Consider the following 15119-nt stretch of genomic DNA (forward strand, 5'->3'; position numbering starts at 1 on the left):
GTAAAAATGTGAAAAATACACAAATATATTAGTATAGAAAGGAAGGGAAGTAGAGAGAGAAAATTTCATAGAAAAGAGTATTGTAAAGGAACGTCGACAATGTACATATACCTTAATAAATGATTATTTACGAAATGTATTCAAATTCAAATTGTAGTTTGTAAAAGCAATTCATCACAACCATTAATCTTGTTCCAATCGATTGTCTATCGAATATTTGAAAATATGGTCCTTCAACAAAAAAGCAATCCAGAATGATTTCTCTCAAAAGTGAGTGAGGATTGCTTTTGTATTTTTCACAAGTTATCATCCTTTTATTTCAACAAACCATTCTTACTAAAGCTTTGGGGTTCCCTGGAAATTTAGATACTTTGAATAAATACACCATTTTTCCTGTTCTCAAATGATTTTTTTTATTAAATTTAATAGAATGTCAGAGTAAAATGGGGCCATAATAAAATGTTTTTTATTAAAAGTGCTTCAACTTTTTTTATAAATAAAACAAAAATGGTTAAAGATTTTACTAAATTTATTTTTGAGTATAAATTATTAAGATGTTGATTTATGTATCAAAATATATTTACCTAGCTCGACCTCCAAGAGTACGTTTACAGAAATACAATCACTGAACCCAATTTTCCACAATTTTTTTTTCAATAAGTTGACTGCTATTGCAGCAATTTTGTGTTCCATATTTTCTCATAGCTCTTCTAACGTTGTCGGCTTATTGGTGTAGACCAATGACTTCACATAACCCCTAAGAAAAATATATATAGGCGTTAAATTACACTATCCAGGTGGATAATCATCTGTTCCATTTCTCAAAATAGTGCGCTTACCAAATTTGCTTTGCAATAAATCAATTTTAACGTGGGACAAGAGGCAACGTCTTTTTGAAACCACACGTTTGCCAAGTCTATATATTACAATTGAGTTATTATGGTGTGATAGCAATTTCCATTTACAGTAACATGGGAATTATCATCATCAACGTAAAATATGATCCAATGATCCCTCCAGTATTGAGTCCACAATAAACGGTATTATTTTTTTTCAGTTTTCAGGATGCAATGATGTCACATTGTAGATTGCGACCTGACCAATAACGTATTTTTGCTAAGTAACAAAGCAACTCCCCCCTCGGAGTCAAAAATGAGCTTGATCACTCAAGATGATTTAGCAATGAAAATCAGCATCATCAAAGAACAGTTATTTTGATTATAAATGTGGTTAATTTGCAATCGCTGATCAAGTGTATATCTCTCCATGATGAAATGTATTCTAATAAAATCTCTAACTGTCAAAAAAATGTGGCGTCTTTTTTCCCTTAACGAGAAAAAAATTGAAGTGTCTCCAACGAAAACCCATTTATATTGGGCTAAACATCTTTAAAATGTCAAATTACAAATTTCAGCAAAGATTGATTTTCCTAAGATCTTTTTTCATTGCAAATTTTAGCCTTAAAACAAAAAGTGTACATAAAAAACTCAGTATTTACGACAAATATCGTTTAGTATGTCCAAAGAATTACAAAAGAAAAATGTATCTAAATACAAATTATAAACTAAGATCTGTTAGTGTATAAAGTATATTTAAAAAGAAGGATCTATGACTCAAGTAGAAAAATAAATAAAAAGACGTCGATAAACGTCCATGTATCTAGAATTCTATGAGTGTATCGTAAATTGCATTTAATGCAACCGAAATTGACTTTACAAATAAAAAGAGTTACAATTTTCAAAAAGTTGAATAAATTTTATAGTTGCCTGCATTTCTTTTAAATATGGGGTTAGAATTTCATTGGTTTTTTAATCTGAAACCTTGAAACTATGTTAACAATTTTTTGAAGATTTTTCTTTGATCCTTTTTATTATTCAAAATTCCCCGTGTAGAAGATATATAATACAATTGAGTTCAAGGGTTAACATACTGCTAGAACTTCTTTGAACACTGGTAAACTTGAGGTATATATGCTAAAGAAATATACATTACTTGATGATAAAAAAAGTATATGTGCTGTATTTATAGATTTTATACAATAATAAAATTATTTGGTTCGGTTTTTTCTTTTACAATATAATTTGGTATATTAAATAGTTTTGGGATATTTTACTATACTTAATTTTTGAGATAATTTGAGTGGCTTAACAGTAAAACCGTCAATCTAGATCTACATTTATGTTGCATAAGAGTAGTAAAAGTAAAACGTGGTCTACTAGAAACTTCTAAGAACTATTGAAGTGCTCTATAACTCAATCATCCTATATTTAATAATATTTTAATTGTTTGTTCCGCACTATTAAATTGTCTAAACCCTTTAGTTTGAGGCCTCAGATACTATCGATAATGTTAAAACCAAGATCCAGAAAAGGAGGAAAAACCTCCAAATCAGCAACGTTTGATCTTTGCCGGAAACCAATTAGAGAATGGATGTACTCTTTCGGACTGCAACATTCAAAATTAATTCACTCTTAATTTGGTGTTTAGTATCTCAGGTGGTGGAAAGAAAAGCAAGAAGTTGAATTACATCACTACCAAAAAAAAAATTATAAGCCCTAGAAAGTGAAATTGGCTCACTATAGAGTTAACGATAACGTTAAAAATATCGGGTTAAGACGGGAATGCCTTTTCGACTGATCTGGTGCTCTATCTTTATAGCTGCTTACTTTTGTATATGATGTATCACTTATTTGCTCAGCAAGAAAGAAAACTAAACTCTCTGTTCATTAACTAATAATACAAACCCTTACAAATTGAGAGAGAGAGAAAAAAAAACGTTCTGAATTTATCTCAATTTCTTCATTTAGACTTTTTCGATTGCTCGAGTAAATTTGACAAATAACTGAAATTAAGGCATGATACTCGATCTGAGGCACATTTTTGTTCAGGTTGTAATATAAATTATTTTTCCAGACATATACGGACACTTTTTTAGGTCTAGATTGCTATCTCAATCAATTATCTTCAAATCGATTGCTGATCCCAGTTATATGAATTCTACATGTATGGAACATTTAATCTTCATATGTCGTCATTGACCCCATTTTCAAAATTTTGAATAATACATGATGTCATTAAAATTTACCTATAAAATTAGCCACGATTGAATTTTAAATGTGAACACACAAGTATGATTTTTTTATGTGGTACTGATCTAGATATAATTTTTTTTTGATACCGGTACAAACTGATTTAGTTCGTTCCAGCAAAAAAATTTAACGGTCTCAGCTGAACTAACATACTATTACAGGATATATATATACAAAAATTATCTACAATACTATCTATCTTTGATTAAATAAGAATAATTGGATAATGGGATTTGGAGTCGTTGACCTGCCCAATAAGGAATAGTTTTCTTTAATCTCAATCTATTTCATTATTGTGAAATCTTAAAGCAATAAAAACATAAAGAATGAATAGTTAAAGATTTGATTTTTATTGTTTAATTAATTTAAATTAAAATATTAACTTGATTTTTTAATTCATTTGAGTAGCTTAAATGAAATTTTTTCGTTGTGGGAATAAAATATTTAATAAGAATTATTTCTATTATTTGTAATTTTTAATCAAGATTTGTTTAACAAATTAAGGCATGAACAAACTAAAAAAACAAGCAATATCTGCAATATGGTGCAGATTTACTAAGTTATCGTAGTAAACAAATAAGTATACAAACAACTAATAAATAATAATACATGCAAAATGCCGCCACTAGCAAAGAGAATGTAAAAAACTACTATTAAGTCAACAAAGTTCATGCCCCAATTTAATTTGTTGGATTTGAGTCGTTCTTTTGTGGTTCCCTCTTTTAATTTATGATGTAATGATTGCTACTATTGTAATACATATTAGCTGCAATGTTATACCGAGTGTTCCATTGAAATCTCAGCTAATTCAATAATTAATGAAGGTTGAGTTATTGAAATTAATTCATATTTCGATATATTAAAGCATAAACAATTAGTTACAAAAAACAGAACTAAAAAACAAATCTGAGCTTTTTAGCTTACCTTTAAGTTGAGAAAATTACATTTGAACGAAATCGATGAGTTTCCATTCGCGCACTCCAAGAATTTTGGCGTCACCAGGACCACCGTCTACACCGTCAAAAAGTCTAAAACGTTAGAGAAGAAGAACAGCTTAGTCCAATCTCCTCAAGTCCATGATAGCCCATCCAAGAAATTGGGTTCATATTGCAATATATTAAAGCTTTATAAAATTAGCTACAAAAAAATACCAACTTAAGCTCTTTAGTTTACGTACAAGTCAGGAAAATGACACTTGAATATGATCGACAAATTTACATTGGCGCACTCCATGTAGTTAGGAGTCTCCGGGACCAACGTTGAGTCAATGTCAGCAACCGAAACATTGTAGAGGAAGAAGGGCTCTGGCAAAAAAGCCGAAGTGGAACCGGAGAAGTCAAAGAAAACAGCCAGGCCAATTACTTCTAGATCTCAACGTTTTAAAAAAGTTGGTTTAAAGAGCCTTGTGATACCAGAAAAGGAACTTTTGCCCACCTTACAGCCCTGATACCGATCCCCTCTACTACACCTTTTGAGTACATGTTAAGGGGAAGGCCTGCAGTATCTGTCGCCTGGAAGCCATCATTCGCTCTAAAGACAGATACATAAATGATTAAGAGAGTTCAGACACATATCTATTAATAGCATTGATTTTGTTGAAATTCGATTGTTAATAAATAAAGTATATCTTTTTGAAGTTTAAAATTCAAAGTGTTCAGAATTTTATGAACCACTCAGTAAAACACACAAAATCTTATCAAAGTGGATGACCAGTTATTTGATATCCATATTTTATTAAAAGTAAAGAAAGTTACTTTTTTTTAAATTACTATCTTAGTATGTTGTACAAATGTACAAACGATGTATTTTTCTCCATTTTTTAAACTCAAATGAGTATTTTTTAGCATATTAATTTATGTATAATGTTGCTAAATAGATTAAATACTAAATAATATATTACAAATTTCTATAGTAAAGTTATGTGTTTATTTCGACAGTGTATCGAAGAAAACGCAAAAAGAAAGACATCTGAGGGCATGATGAAATTACAAAAAATATATTCTATTTACGTTTTAAAAAATTCCTTTATTTGTTGGACTTTATTTTTTTTTTGTTTTTTTTTATTAGTTAAAAGAATAAGTTGGAATTATAACCATAGTTTTTATGTTTATTGCATTATGAATCCAAACTATTGTGTAAATTATAAGAACTTAAAAAGGCAAAAAAATGACTCTTGCATGATGAGTATGCATATCTATTCGATTAAGAAAAATGCAATACCATCTATGGGAAATAAGATAAAAAAGACACATGTAGGGGCAGAGCCTTAACAATTATCAATTCAATCAACATCACCATAAGTCACATTCTATTTTTACATTTTCTTTGTGCCAAAATTAATTTTTTGTTTAGAAATATCGTTATTAAAATTTTCAACTCTACGTTTTGTCCACTTGACGTTTTGTTCTTATACGTTTTGTTTTGGATATTTTTTGTTCGACGTATGGTCATAACACCGTATTAATAATATATATTTTATTATTCTTCAGGTGAGAAATTATCCCATTCAACAACTACGTCCACTAGTGTAGGGTTTCGGTTTGAAATACTTTAACAGTCGGACTTTCAGTCGGTCCAAATCAGTATAGAAAAAAATAATTAAGGCCAAACTGAAAACCCAAAAATCAGCCTCGGACTGAGTCTCATTTTTTTGCAACTGGTACAAGTTTGAATAAGCTATTTAAATATTAACTGTTTGAGTCCGGTATTTTCCAAGAGATTGTGCCAATGTGGTGGTATAGATAGCTTACGTACGCTACACATATCACTTTGTAACACATTATTTTGTTTTGTTTTTTCTAAAACAATGACTTTTTCTCCTTTAACTAGCTCTCTTTTTAGCAACACAAAAGCTCATATTGTAGTTTTTTACCCCATTTATGTTTTTATGAACCAGAAACTAAGACAAAGGCAATAATGATAATAAACTTACAGAGTTAATTACATACTAACCTCATAAAGAATAATTGCTATTTTCTTTTTAGTAGTTCTAAAAACTAAATATATTAATAATAAAAAAAGAGTTATTTTCTTTGTGAGTCTTGATTGATGAGGAGATTGAATTTATTGTTTGAGAAGAAATTTTGGTTTAGCATTATGTATTTTTTGTAGTTGTAATTAAACGTAAAAAAATCTTGGAGAAAATGTCAATAACTTAGATATTTGATATCGTTTAAGAGTTTAAAAGCTTTTAATAGAAGAGTGTCTTTTGCTACTTGTTTGGTTGACTTCGGGCATATTTGCATTCCTTCAGACGTATATTAATTGTTTTTTCATCTCATCGAAGCTCCTCAGCAATATAAATGAAGGAGTAGAAGGGATTTTTGGTGATCTCAGGTACTTTTTTCATGTGTGATGTGTTCTTCACCTTCCTGTTGATTATAAGCCTTTGGATCCCTATTGATCACTAGTCAATTAATATAGAGTCCTTCCAATGCTATTCTGATAGTCTGTACGGTTCTCAACATATGTTGATATTTTGTCTTTCTAAATGGTTATTAAAAGGTATGGTCACGGCGGATCTGAATTCTCCTTTATTTAATTGAATTAGATAAAGTTCTTCACATACCTGTGTCAGTGCGGCAAAATAACCAAGTAATCCATTAAAATCTCAACACTTTGAATATTAAAATTTAACAAGATATACTTCATTAATTAACCATAGAATTTCGACAAATTAATAATAAAAGTAGATGTTTGTCTGAGCTCTCTAAATCATTTATGTAGGTGCCCTTAACGGCAACGATAGCTTCCAGGCAGCGGGAGAAGGTCTAGCACCTGCTGCAGATGTATTCATTAGTCATGGCGTCCCAGTGCGATGACAGTGGCTTTGAGGGTCTCGGTGTTTGGATGATGAATGCTGCAGGTATTTTCCTCAACATGCACCCAAAAGGTGATTAAGGCTGTAAGTTGGCCAAAAATGTCAAAAATAGTTCAAAAGACTTATTCAAAAGAGTCTTATAACGGAGGAGATGGGTTTCTTTCATTGCTGGTGTCAAAAGCAGTCTCAACCCTCACAAGCACCTCTTTTTACCTACTTTTTTATAGCTCTCATGTTTATCAATTGACCTCCTGTAGTTTACCTTGTCTATGTACAAAAAAACAGATAAAGCATTATATCCAAATTAGTTTTTGTATAATTTTATTAAATTATTTTTCCCAGTTAAAAACGGAATATGATAAGTTTTTACGCTGATAGAAAGAGCAGTGGTGCACATAAAAATAAATTTTCATAAAGTTATTGTTTTTGGTCTATTTACAGATATTATGTTGGGATCAGGAGAAAAAATAAGCCAATTAAATTGAGAACTTTTTCTGCAAAATATTATTCCTAAGGCTTACCAGGTAGAGAGATGCAGGCATTCTTTTATCCGTAGTATATTTAAATGGATGATAGTTTATAATAAATTTCAAGTCGAGTATTTGTCAAAATACAATAACAATTGATAAAAAAACATTCCCACATTCCAACAATAAAATAATTTCTATATTATCTTGAACACAGGTCTAATTATACATAAATCCAGTAAAATGAAGGGTCATATATTTTCAAATTTAAACAAAATAATCAACGTAACATTAAAATTTCAAAAGATTTTTTGAAAAAAAAATTCAATTTCGATTGATTTTTTCAGTTCAACTTTTTATTTTCTTACAGAATAATTAAAAAATATGCAATGTAAGGCTGCAAAAAGATGTTTTGAAATTAAATATAATTAAGTCAACTATATCAAAAAAAAATTTGCTTCCATTTTAATTGATTTTTGTATAATTAAACCCATTTTGTATTTAAATGTATTCAAAATAACTTTAAATAAAACAATTTTATAATAAATGGTTTTGAAAGTAAATTGATATCACCAAAAACTTTCAAAATACATCAGTTCAAAAATAGGGTAGATGGCGTCGAGGTTGAAACTTTAAAAACCTCTAAATCCTGAACTAGAGAAATAAAGGCTGAAATTTTGGATTTATGAGTTTTTAACTTATTTTAAAATATGTAACAAATGCGGAAAATTTAAACTTGTGCTGTTTTTGAATGATTGATTTGGATTGGAATGACCCTTTTATTCATTATAAGAATTATTTATATCATTTTAAGATATCAAAAGTGGACAAAGGTTAGACCGAAACACACCTATCATTTTTGGAAATTGAAGACACTATTCATAAAGAAACCTCAACAGAATAAATCTCCAGGGGCCTTCAGGCTTCACCTTTGAGATTTATAAGAAATATGTGGAATACTTAGTCCAGTTCTTCTCACTTTTTATGAAGAAGTTATAGGCGTTGGTTTCTTTCCTGCTTTTGCTTCTGAAGGCAGACTAGTGTTGATCCCAATAGCTAATAAGGATCTTAGATATATTGAGAAATATAAAACTTTAACCATGCAAAACTGTCTTTATAAAGTATATTCAAATGTATTTGCAAACAGATTCAATAATATCACTAACACCTACATCCATCCTCCTCAATATGGTTTTCGAAAGGGTAAACTGATGACCAACATCCCCTTTTCCGGTCAAACAATACTTGAATCACGAAATGACACGACGATAATGGCCATTGATTTTGCCAAAGCTTTTGACTCTCTATCACACGAACACATCGTTCGTTCTCTATATCGAAAAGGATTTGGTGACTTTATGATAAGGATCGTAGGAACAATTCTAGCAGGTTCCCGTACTCTCGTCAGATATGGAAACCAAGACACATTCTTTAAGAACAAAAATGGAGTCCGACAGAGTGACCCCATATTCTCATCAATATCGGCATTGATGGAATTCTGCAAGAAATACATCGAGATAGTCAAATTGTTGGTATCTCATCGATTCCTAAAAAACCTTGGTGTCTATGTTACACTGATGACTTGACTTTAATTGTGTGTGGGAGTCCCTTGATACCATTAAGTCAATTAAAAGAGCCTAAACTCTTCACCAAGGATTTGCCCTTTCCTCAGGGTTAAAAATGAGTCCAGAGAAAACAAATATTTTGAGTTCCTATGAAAATCTAATAAGAAAAGGCTGGCCATATTTCCTAATCTCTTTCGGAAATCAAACTCCTAGGTTTTTGGGTTGGGACAAATGTATGCCAAAAGAACAGCACAGAGATTCTTAATACTATTGAGCGATCCTGCATCTTCTTTAGGAACTTGAATCTGAACGTTTGGAACAACATTATAGCATGGAACACCTATGCTGTTCCAAGAGTGATACATCTTTTAAGAGGAACACCATTAACTGAGAAACCCTTTCAAAAATAACTCTTATTAAAGATTCATTAATCAAAATGGACAAGAAAAAGAATAATTCCTATGACAGAATCCATGCTCCATTGAGGAACGGAGGACTATCCTTGATGGACCTAGGCGAAATGTGGAAGGTTTTAAAATTTCATTGGAACAGAAAGATGTAGAAATGTAAGGAGCCCTGGTTCTTCATAATTTCCTTCATAACATTCTGTAAAAAAAGCAAGACCATTTTATGGATAATCCTTACGCAGGTTACCAAAAGGTATTGCAAACTCTGGAACGCAGAAAATTGAAGACGTCGATTTTTCGAGCCTCCTCATAGACAAGATGGCAAAGCAATACTTCAAAACTATTCTTTGCCCTTATAGAGTTATCCAAAGACCTTTTATACGTTTCAGGATGATAACTTCAAGTGCTACCACTCAAGAAATACAAAGGTGTGCCACAAAAAAATGTATGCAACCGTTCATAGACTAATTTATTCAGAAGAGGCATAGTAAAAAGTCCATACAATAGTATCAAAGCTTTTAAAAATAAATATATGCCGTCCGTTGAAAAGTGATTTAAGTGCCGACTTCTTTCTGGAACTTTGGAAGAAGGAGCAAAAAAAAAATCGCAAGCAAAGAAGTCAGTGTATCTTCAGCAGGAGGGAAAGTGAATCCATAGACCATCTTTTCGGAATTGTGCTTATCTAAAGGAACTATATGACGGGATCTCCTACGAATTACTTCGGAATTTTGGAGCTACGATCGGTAGAGATGAGATGCTTGCTCACTACAATGGGAAGCGAGAAAATAAGGTTAATGGCATAATTACCAAACCCAGCAGATGATTTACGCGAAAAGATCAGCAGGAAAATCAGATATCAATGGCACCACCCCAGTGATCAAATTATTAATTAAAGTTTTAAATAAAATAAGTTAATTTATGTGTTGTTTTGATTTTATCTTGGGTTGTTATTACTTTTTTTGGTTTTATGTATGTATAAGTATTCCTTTTTTATTTATGATGACTGCGTCCATTTGAGTATAAATATTGTTGAGACTAGTTTTTTCTCTAATTGTTTTACCATTTCAATGTTCTTATAATTTTTGATCCCTATTATGACTAATAGAATAAAGCAATGCCAGTTGGCACAAAAAAAAAATATGTATATAAAATACATCCTACCTTAGCTAACCCAAAAATTTCATTAGTATTTTGATGTCATCTTTCAATTCCCTCGTCTCACTTGATACGTCATGGCTCTTTCATAATTTATTCTTTTTGATAAATAAAAGAAGTAATAAATTATACTATGCTTATGCTCCAAAAGGTTACGTGATACAATAAAGGTAGCGACATATAAAATAAATATGGGTGTACGTGTGAAAGATATTAAAAGAAGCATCGGAACTCATACAAATTTATTCGAAAAGTTTACTAATTTTAATCTTTTTTCAAATAAGCACCTGTATAAGTAAAAAAGCACATAAGTATATATTTTATGAAAAATTCAATCTCTTTTGATTGTCATATTATAAAAATATTGAGGAAGAAAAAGAGATAATTGAAGTTTCATGAAGCTTTTTGACAAAATATTTCATATTTTAGTTTTATTGACATTTTTTAAAGTATTGAAATTCTACTTTACATATAAAAACTTTTTAAATTGTTCCTTCCTAATATCAAAAAATATATATAATTCATAAACTTAAAATATAGGTATAGTATGTCATCATAAAAGCAATAATGAAAAAAAAATCAGGAAAATGTGAAGTTCAGTCATTAATCATTTTATACATGTGGGTCATATCATGACAAATTTTTTGCGAGGAAAAGGATTTGAATAAAGTTTGATAGGTGGTATTATTGACAGTAGACCAAAACGAATAATGAAGTTTTGGATCTTTAACTTAATCAAACTGAGCCCTTGAGGATGAAGAAAATTTAAATTATCTTGAGGTAGAACCCTAATCATTAAAAACCCTTAAGGTAAATAAATCCTAGAATTAGGAATTATGGTGTTATTAATAAAGATCAAAACTTCACTCATATAATATTTTTGTACAATTATTATATTTTGATATATAAGGTTATGTTCGATTAAACCTTCTTTTTTTTTTTTTTTTTTTACGTCAAAAAATGAAGTACCGGGCCGTACTAAAGTATTTACCGATGATTTAAATATACTTTTAAGAGGTTTTGTGGCAACCAATCTGATTGCTTCGTATTTTTACTGTTAAAATAAACAAAATCCTTCCTGTGAGAGCGTAACAACTTCCACGCGTGAGACCATGTCCAATCAGGAAACAAAGAGGATCGAAATTGCAGCCCTACTCCGAGCGAGAGTGCCTCATAACTAAGGGTGATAATTTTGGTAAGAATAGAAAAGCGTGCGAGGAGAAAAGAATAAATACGCATGGCATCATTGATTTAATCATAGACATCTTCTTCTATCAATCATGAACGTTATCATTCCTGCCTTTATTATTCAATATTTAGATGGTGATAGTCGATAGAGAACTGAATGCAATGCCTAAAATAACGTCCCCTTCTGTCTGGATTTCTGAAAATGGAGGCCCAGGAATTGGGAAAATACTTACCGGATGAGAAACAGATGGTTTGTCGGATTTGTCGATATAAATGTGCCTTTAGTCCCCTGTCTAGAATTACACGCCACTCATTATTCTCATTTCATATCAAGAGCATGGATATTCATCTAAAAAATCAAGTTAATGATGAATACATCAAGTCAGACCTTAACTTTGATCTCACAAAGCTGCTTATTGCATGTAATATACCCTTATCCATTGCTAATTATCTACCTTCAAAAAATTTATGGAGAAATACACGGGTAAACATATCCCTTCACGAGGAACCATCATTAAATTAATGGAGGATTTTGGTACGGATATCATTTATAGAAATACATTTTAAAATGTTTTGAGTCATCCACACCAAATGACAATCAAGTTATCAGTAAAAAGTATTTACTAATATCGAAATGGAACTCTGAATGTTGTACTATCTCACAGTAAGTATTCTTTTTTTTTTTTAAATCTAACCATAAAATATGATTCTATTTTAGCTAAACATATCAAAAATTATGATACACAACTCATTAAATGGCAAAAACAACTGCTTAAATGGTCACAACAACGGGGGTAGTAGCTTTGGATGGTTCGCAACTAGTTTGTCTGATACTATTTTCTTCGCTTAAAGACTTGGGTATGATCATTAGGTTTTCCAATATTACATAGTCAATAAATATTACTTTTTTATCACTTAAGGCTTAGCTATGGTTGATAGGCTCCAAGAAATTGTGTTCAGAAAACTCATAAAAGGCAAATACAACTGTTTAAATGGTCACAACAACGGGCGTAGTTACATTGGGTGTAGCATTATAATTAGCAATTGTGTATATCCTTCATCATAATAGTATGTTGTTATATAAGCATGAATAACGGGGAAATATTTTTTTGATGCTCTTAATAAGGAGTAATATCGCCGGACATTACTACATAATTAGCTTTTGCTCTAAATCTTTAAGATGGATTTATTTGTAACATGTTTTTTATTAGTATATTTATTGTCTAATTTTATGATTTTGACATTTACTTTATTATTAATAATTATTTGTTGTTACTTATATGATTCCAATTGTTTAATTTTGTATATTTAACATAAATGTATGATGGTATATTTTTTATTATGTAGATTATATTTAATTAAAGCCTTCTTTTTTAAACTTGGAACTTCAAATATATTTCAAAATACTCTACTTTGTCGTTTCATTAGCTATTATTCTGAGAATAAGGTTCATAATGAATTACAATTTCATGGAGTGTGACGTTTTCAAATCTACTGTAACGGATAGAAAACGTTTAAGTCAATTATAAATAGTATATCTTCATTAAACATTTTGCTAATAAATACTTTCGTGATACCCTCAAAAATCATAATAAAGCAGGCAGATGATAATCACATCAGTATTTTAAACAATGATACCATTTTTTCCCCCCTTCTCCTTGCACGCGTTTTTCTCTACAATATTATCAACTTTACTCATAACAACATTAAGGAACCGGTTGGGGCCTCGTTGAAGACAATTTACAACATTTCCAAGCGCTTGGAGGCTGGGGGTGATCTCAAGCATTCCCCTGGGGCTGGCAGGAAGCCCACAGTCTCAACAAGGCAAGTAAAGGTAGTGTTCAAGAGGACTCCCAACAGGTCCATTGCCGACATGGCCAGAAAGATGGGAACGTCGAGATCAACTGTTTCAAGTGCATTGAAAAGGGCTGGAGGAAAGTCCCTGAGGTGTACTGAACGCCCTCTGCTAACTGAACGTCAGCAAGAAGTCAGACTTGAGCGTGCCAAGAAAATCTTGAATGATATCAAGAGCTCATCTGGACACATCATTATTTTTTCAGATGTGAAAACTTTTACGGTCGATCCTGTTTTCAGCAGGCAAAATGACCGTGTTGTGAGCTTTGGAGATGTGCAAGATAAGCACCGCTATGTGGGAACAACAAAGCACCTTGCTTCGGTGATGATGTTGGGTCTTGTGGCCTCCAACGGTCCAATGGTTCCCCACTGGCTACAGATTAATAGCGGAGGATTATGTGAAGGTTCTGGCGTCCAAGGTCCGCCCACGCTTCCAAGAAAGCTCAGGAGTGGCTCAAGGACAACATGAACTTTTGGCCCAAGGACTACTGACCCCCTCAGAGCCCAGATCTGAACCCACTAGACTTCTCTATCTAGGTGCACGTGGAGACCAAGGCCTCCAAAAAACGACACAAGAACATAAATGCCTTAAAGGCTGCTGTCAACCAGGCCTGGGCTTCCATGGAAACCGATTACATCCAGCAAGTCTGTGGCAGCTTCAGACGTCGCCTGACCAGTGTCATTGAGTCAAATGGTGGCTACATTGATAAAATTGGATCACAAACTATTTTATTATTCTAAAAATGTATGAATAAATTGTTTCTCAAGTCATTCGAAATGTCATTATTGTCTGCGATATGTTCTGAACAAAAATCGGTAAATAATTCTGCACGGCCCGGTATTGCTTTTTATAATTGATACCATTATTTCATATATATAAATACACACATAATTCATTGACATATTATTTCGGTCAATAGTGGACATTGAATTCAAATTTCCCATATATTTGTCGATGCCCCAAAAAATTAACTATAGTTTGGAACCATGAATAAATTTATCTTGGTCAATTATGGACTTAATATTTAAGTTTTTAGGTTGCCAGGACAAAACCTCTCGGCAGCCAAACCCGAGACAAAATCCACCCAGGACTCCACTCTTCTCCCCCTGACATCATTTTTTATATATACCCTAGTTTATATATCAGATTATGTAATCAAAAGATATATTTTCCATTTTTCAATCAACTATTGAAGGGGTGAATATAAATCAAAAGGAGATAAATGATCCCCCAATGATTTAACCTGAGAGGTATGGAATATGAAATCATCCCCACCCCTCCCCTATCTCTGATTTGATAGTCGAAAATAAATAATTTATTAAATATCTATATAGAAATGTAGACTTTATAATGTGATGTGAGTCATTTTCATTCGCTTTGAATCATTTTTACAGTGAATTTGTCTTGAAGGGAGATCAAAATTTAGCCTTATTTGTTTATACTCTACAAGAATTAAAAATGATTCAATCATTCTAGCAAAATAATGCAAAATATTTTAGTAGAGTTGCCTATTATTTGTTTATCATCGTTTTTCAGAGTTTTTCGTCCTTCAAGAGATTTTGTCTTCTGTTTT

The 15119-nt window shown here is 31.5% G+C and overlaps 1 long non-coding RNA gene across 1 annotated transcript; it reads left to right on the plus strand.

Moving 5' to 3' along the window:
• Positions 1–11889: 11889 nt before the first annotated feature.
• LOC139907629 (uncharacterized) lies at positions 11890–12796 on the plus strand. The gene is made up of 3 exons (XR_011784350.1): positions 11890–12355; positions 12410–12549; positions 12612–12796. It is a non-coding gene; the product is annotated as an uncharacterized lncRNA (long non-coding RNA).
• Positions 12797–15119: the final 2323 nt, after the last annotated feature.

The sequence above is a fragment of the Lepeophtheirus salmonis genome, chromosome 1 (genome assembly GCF_016086655.4).
Source record: "Lepeophtheirus salmonis chromosome 1, UVic_Lsal_1.4, whole genome shotgun sequence".
Lineage (NCBI taxonomy): Eukaryota > Metazoa > Arthropoda > Copepoda > Siphonostomatoida > Caligidae > Lepeophtheirus > Lepeophtheirus salmonis.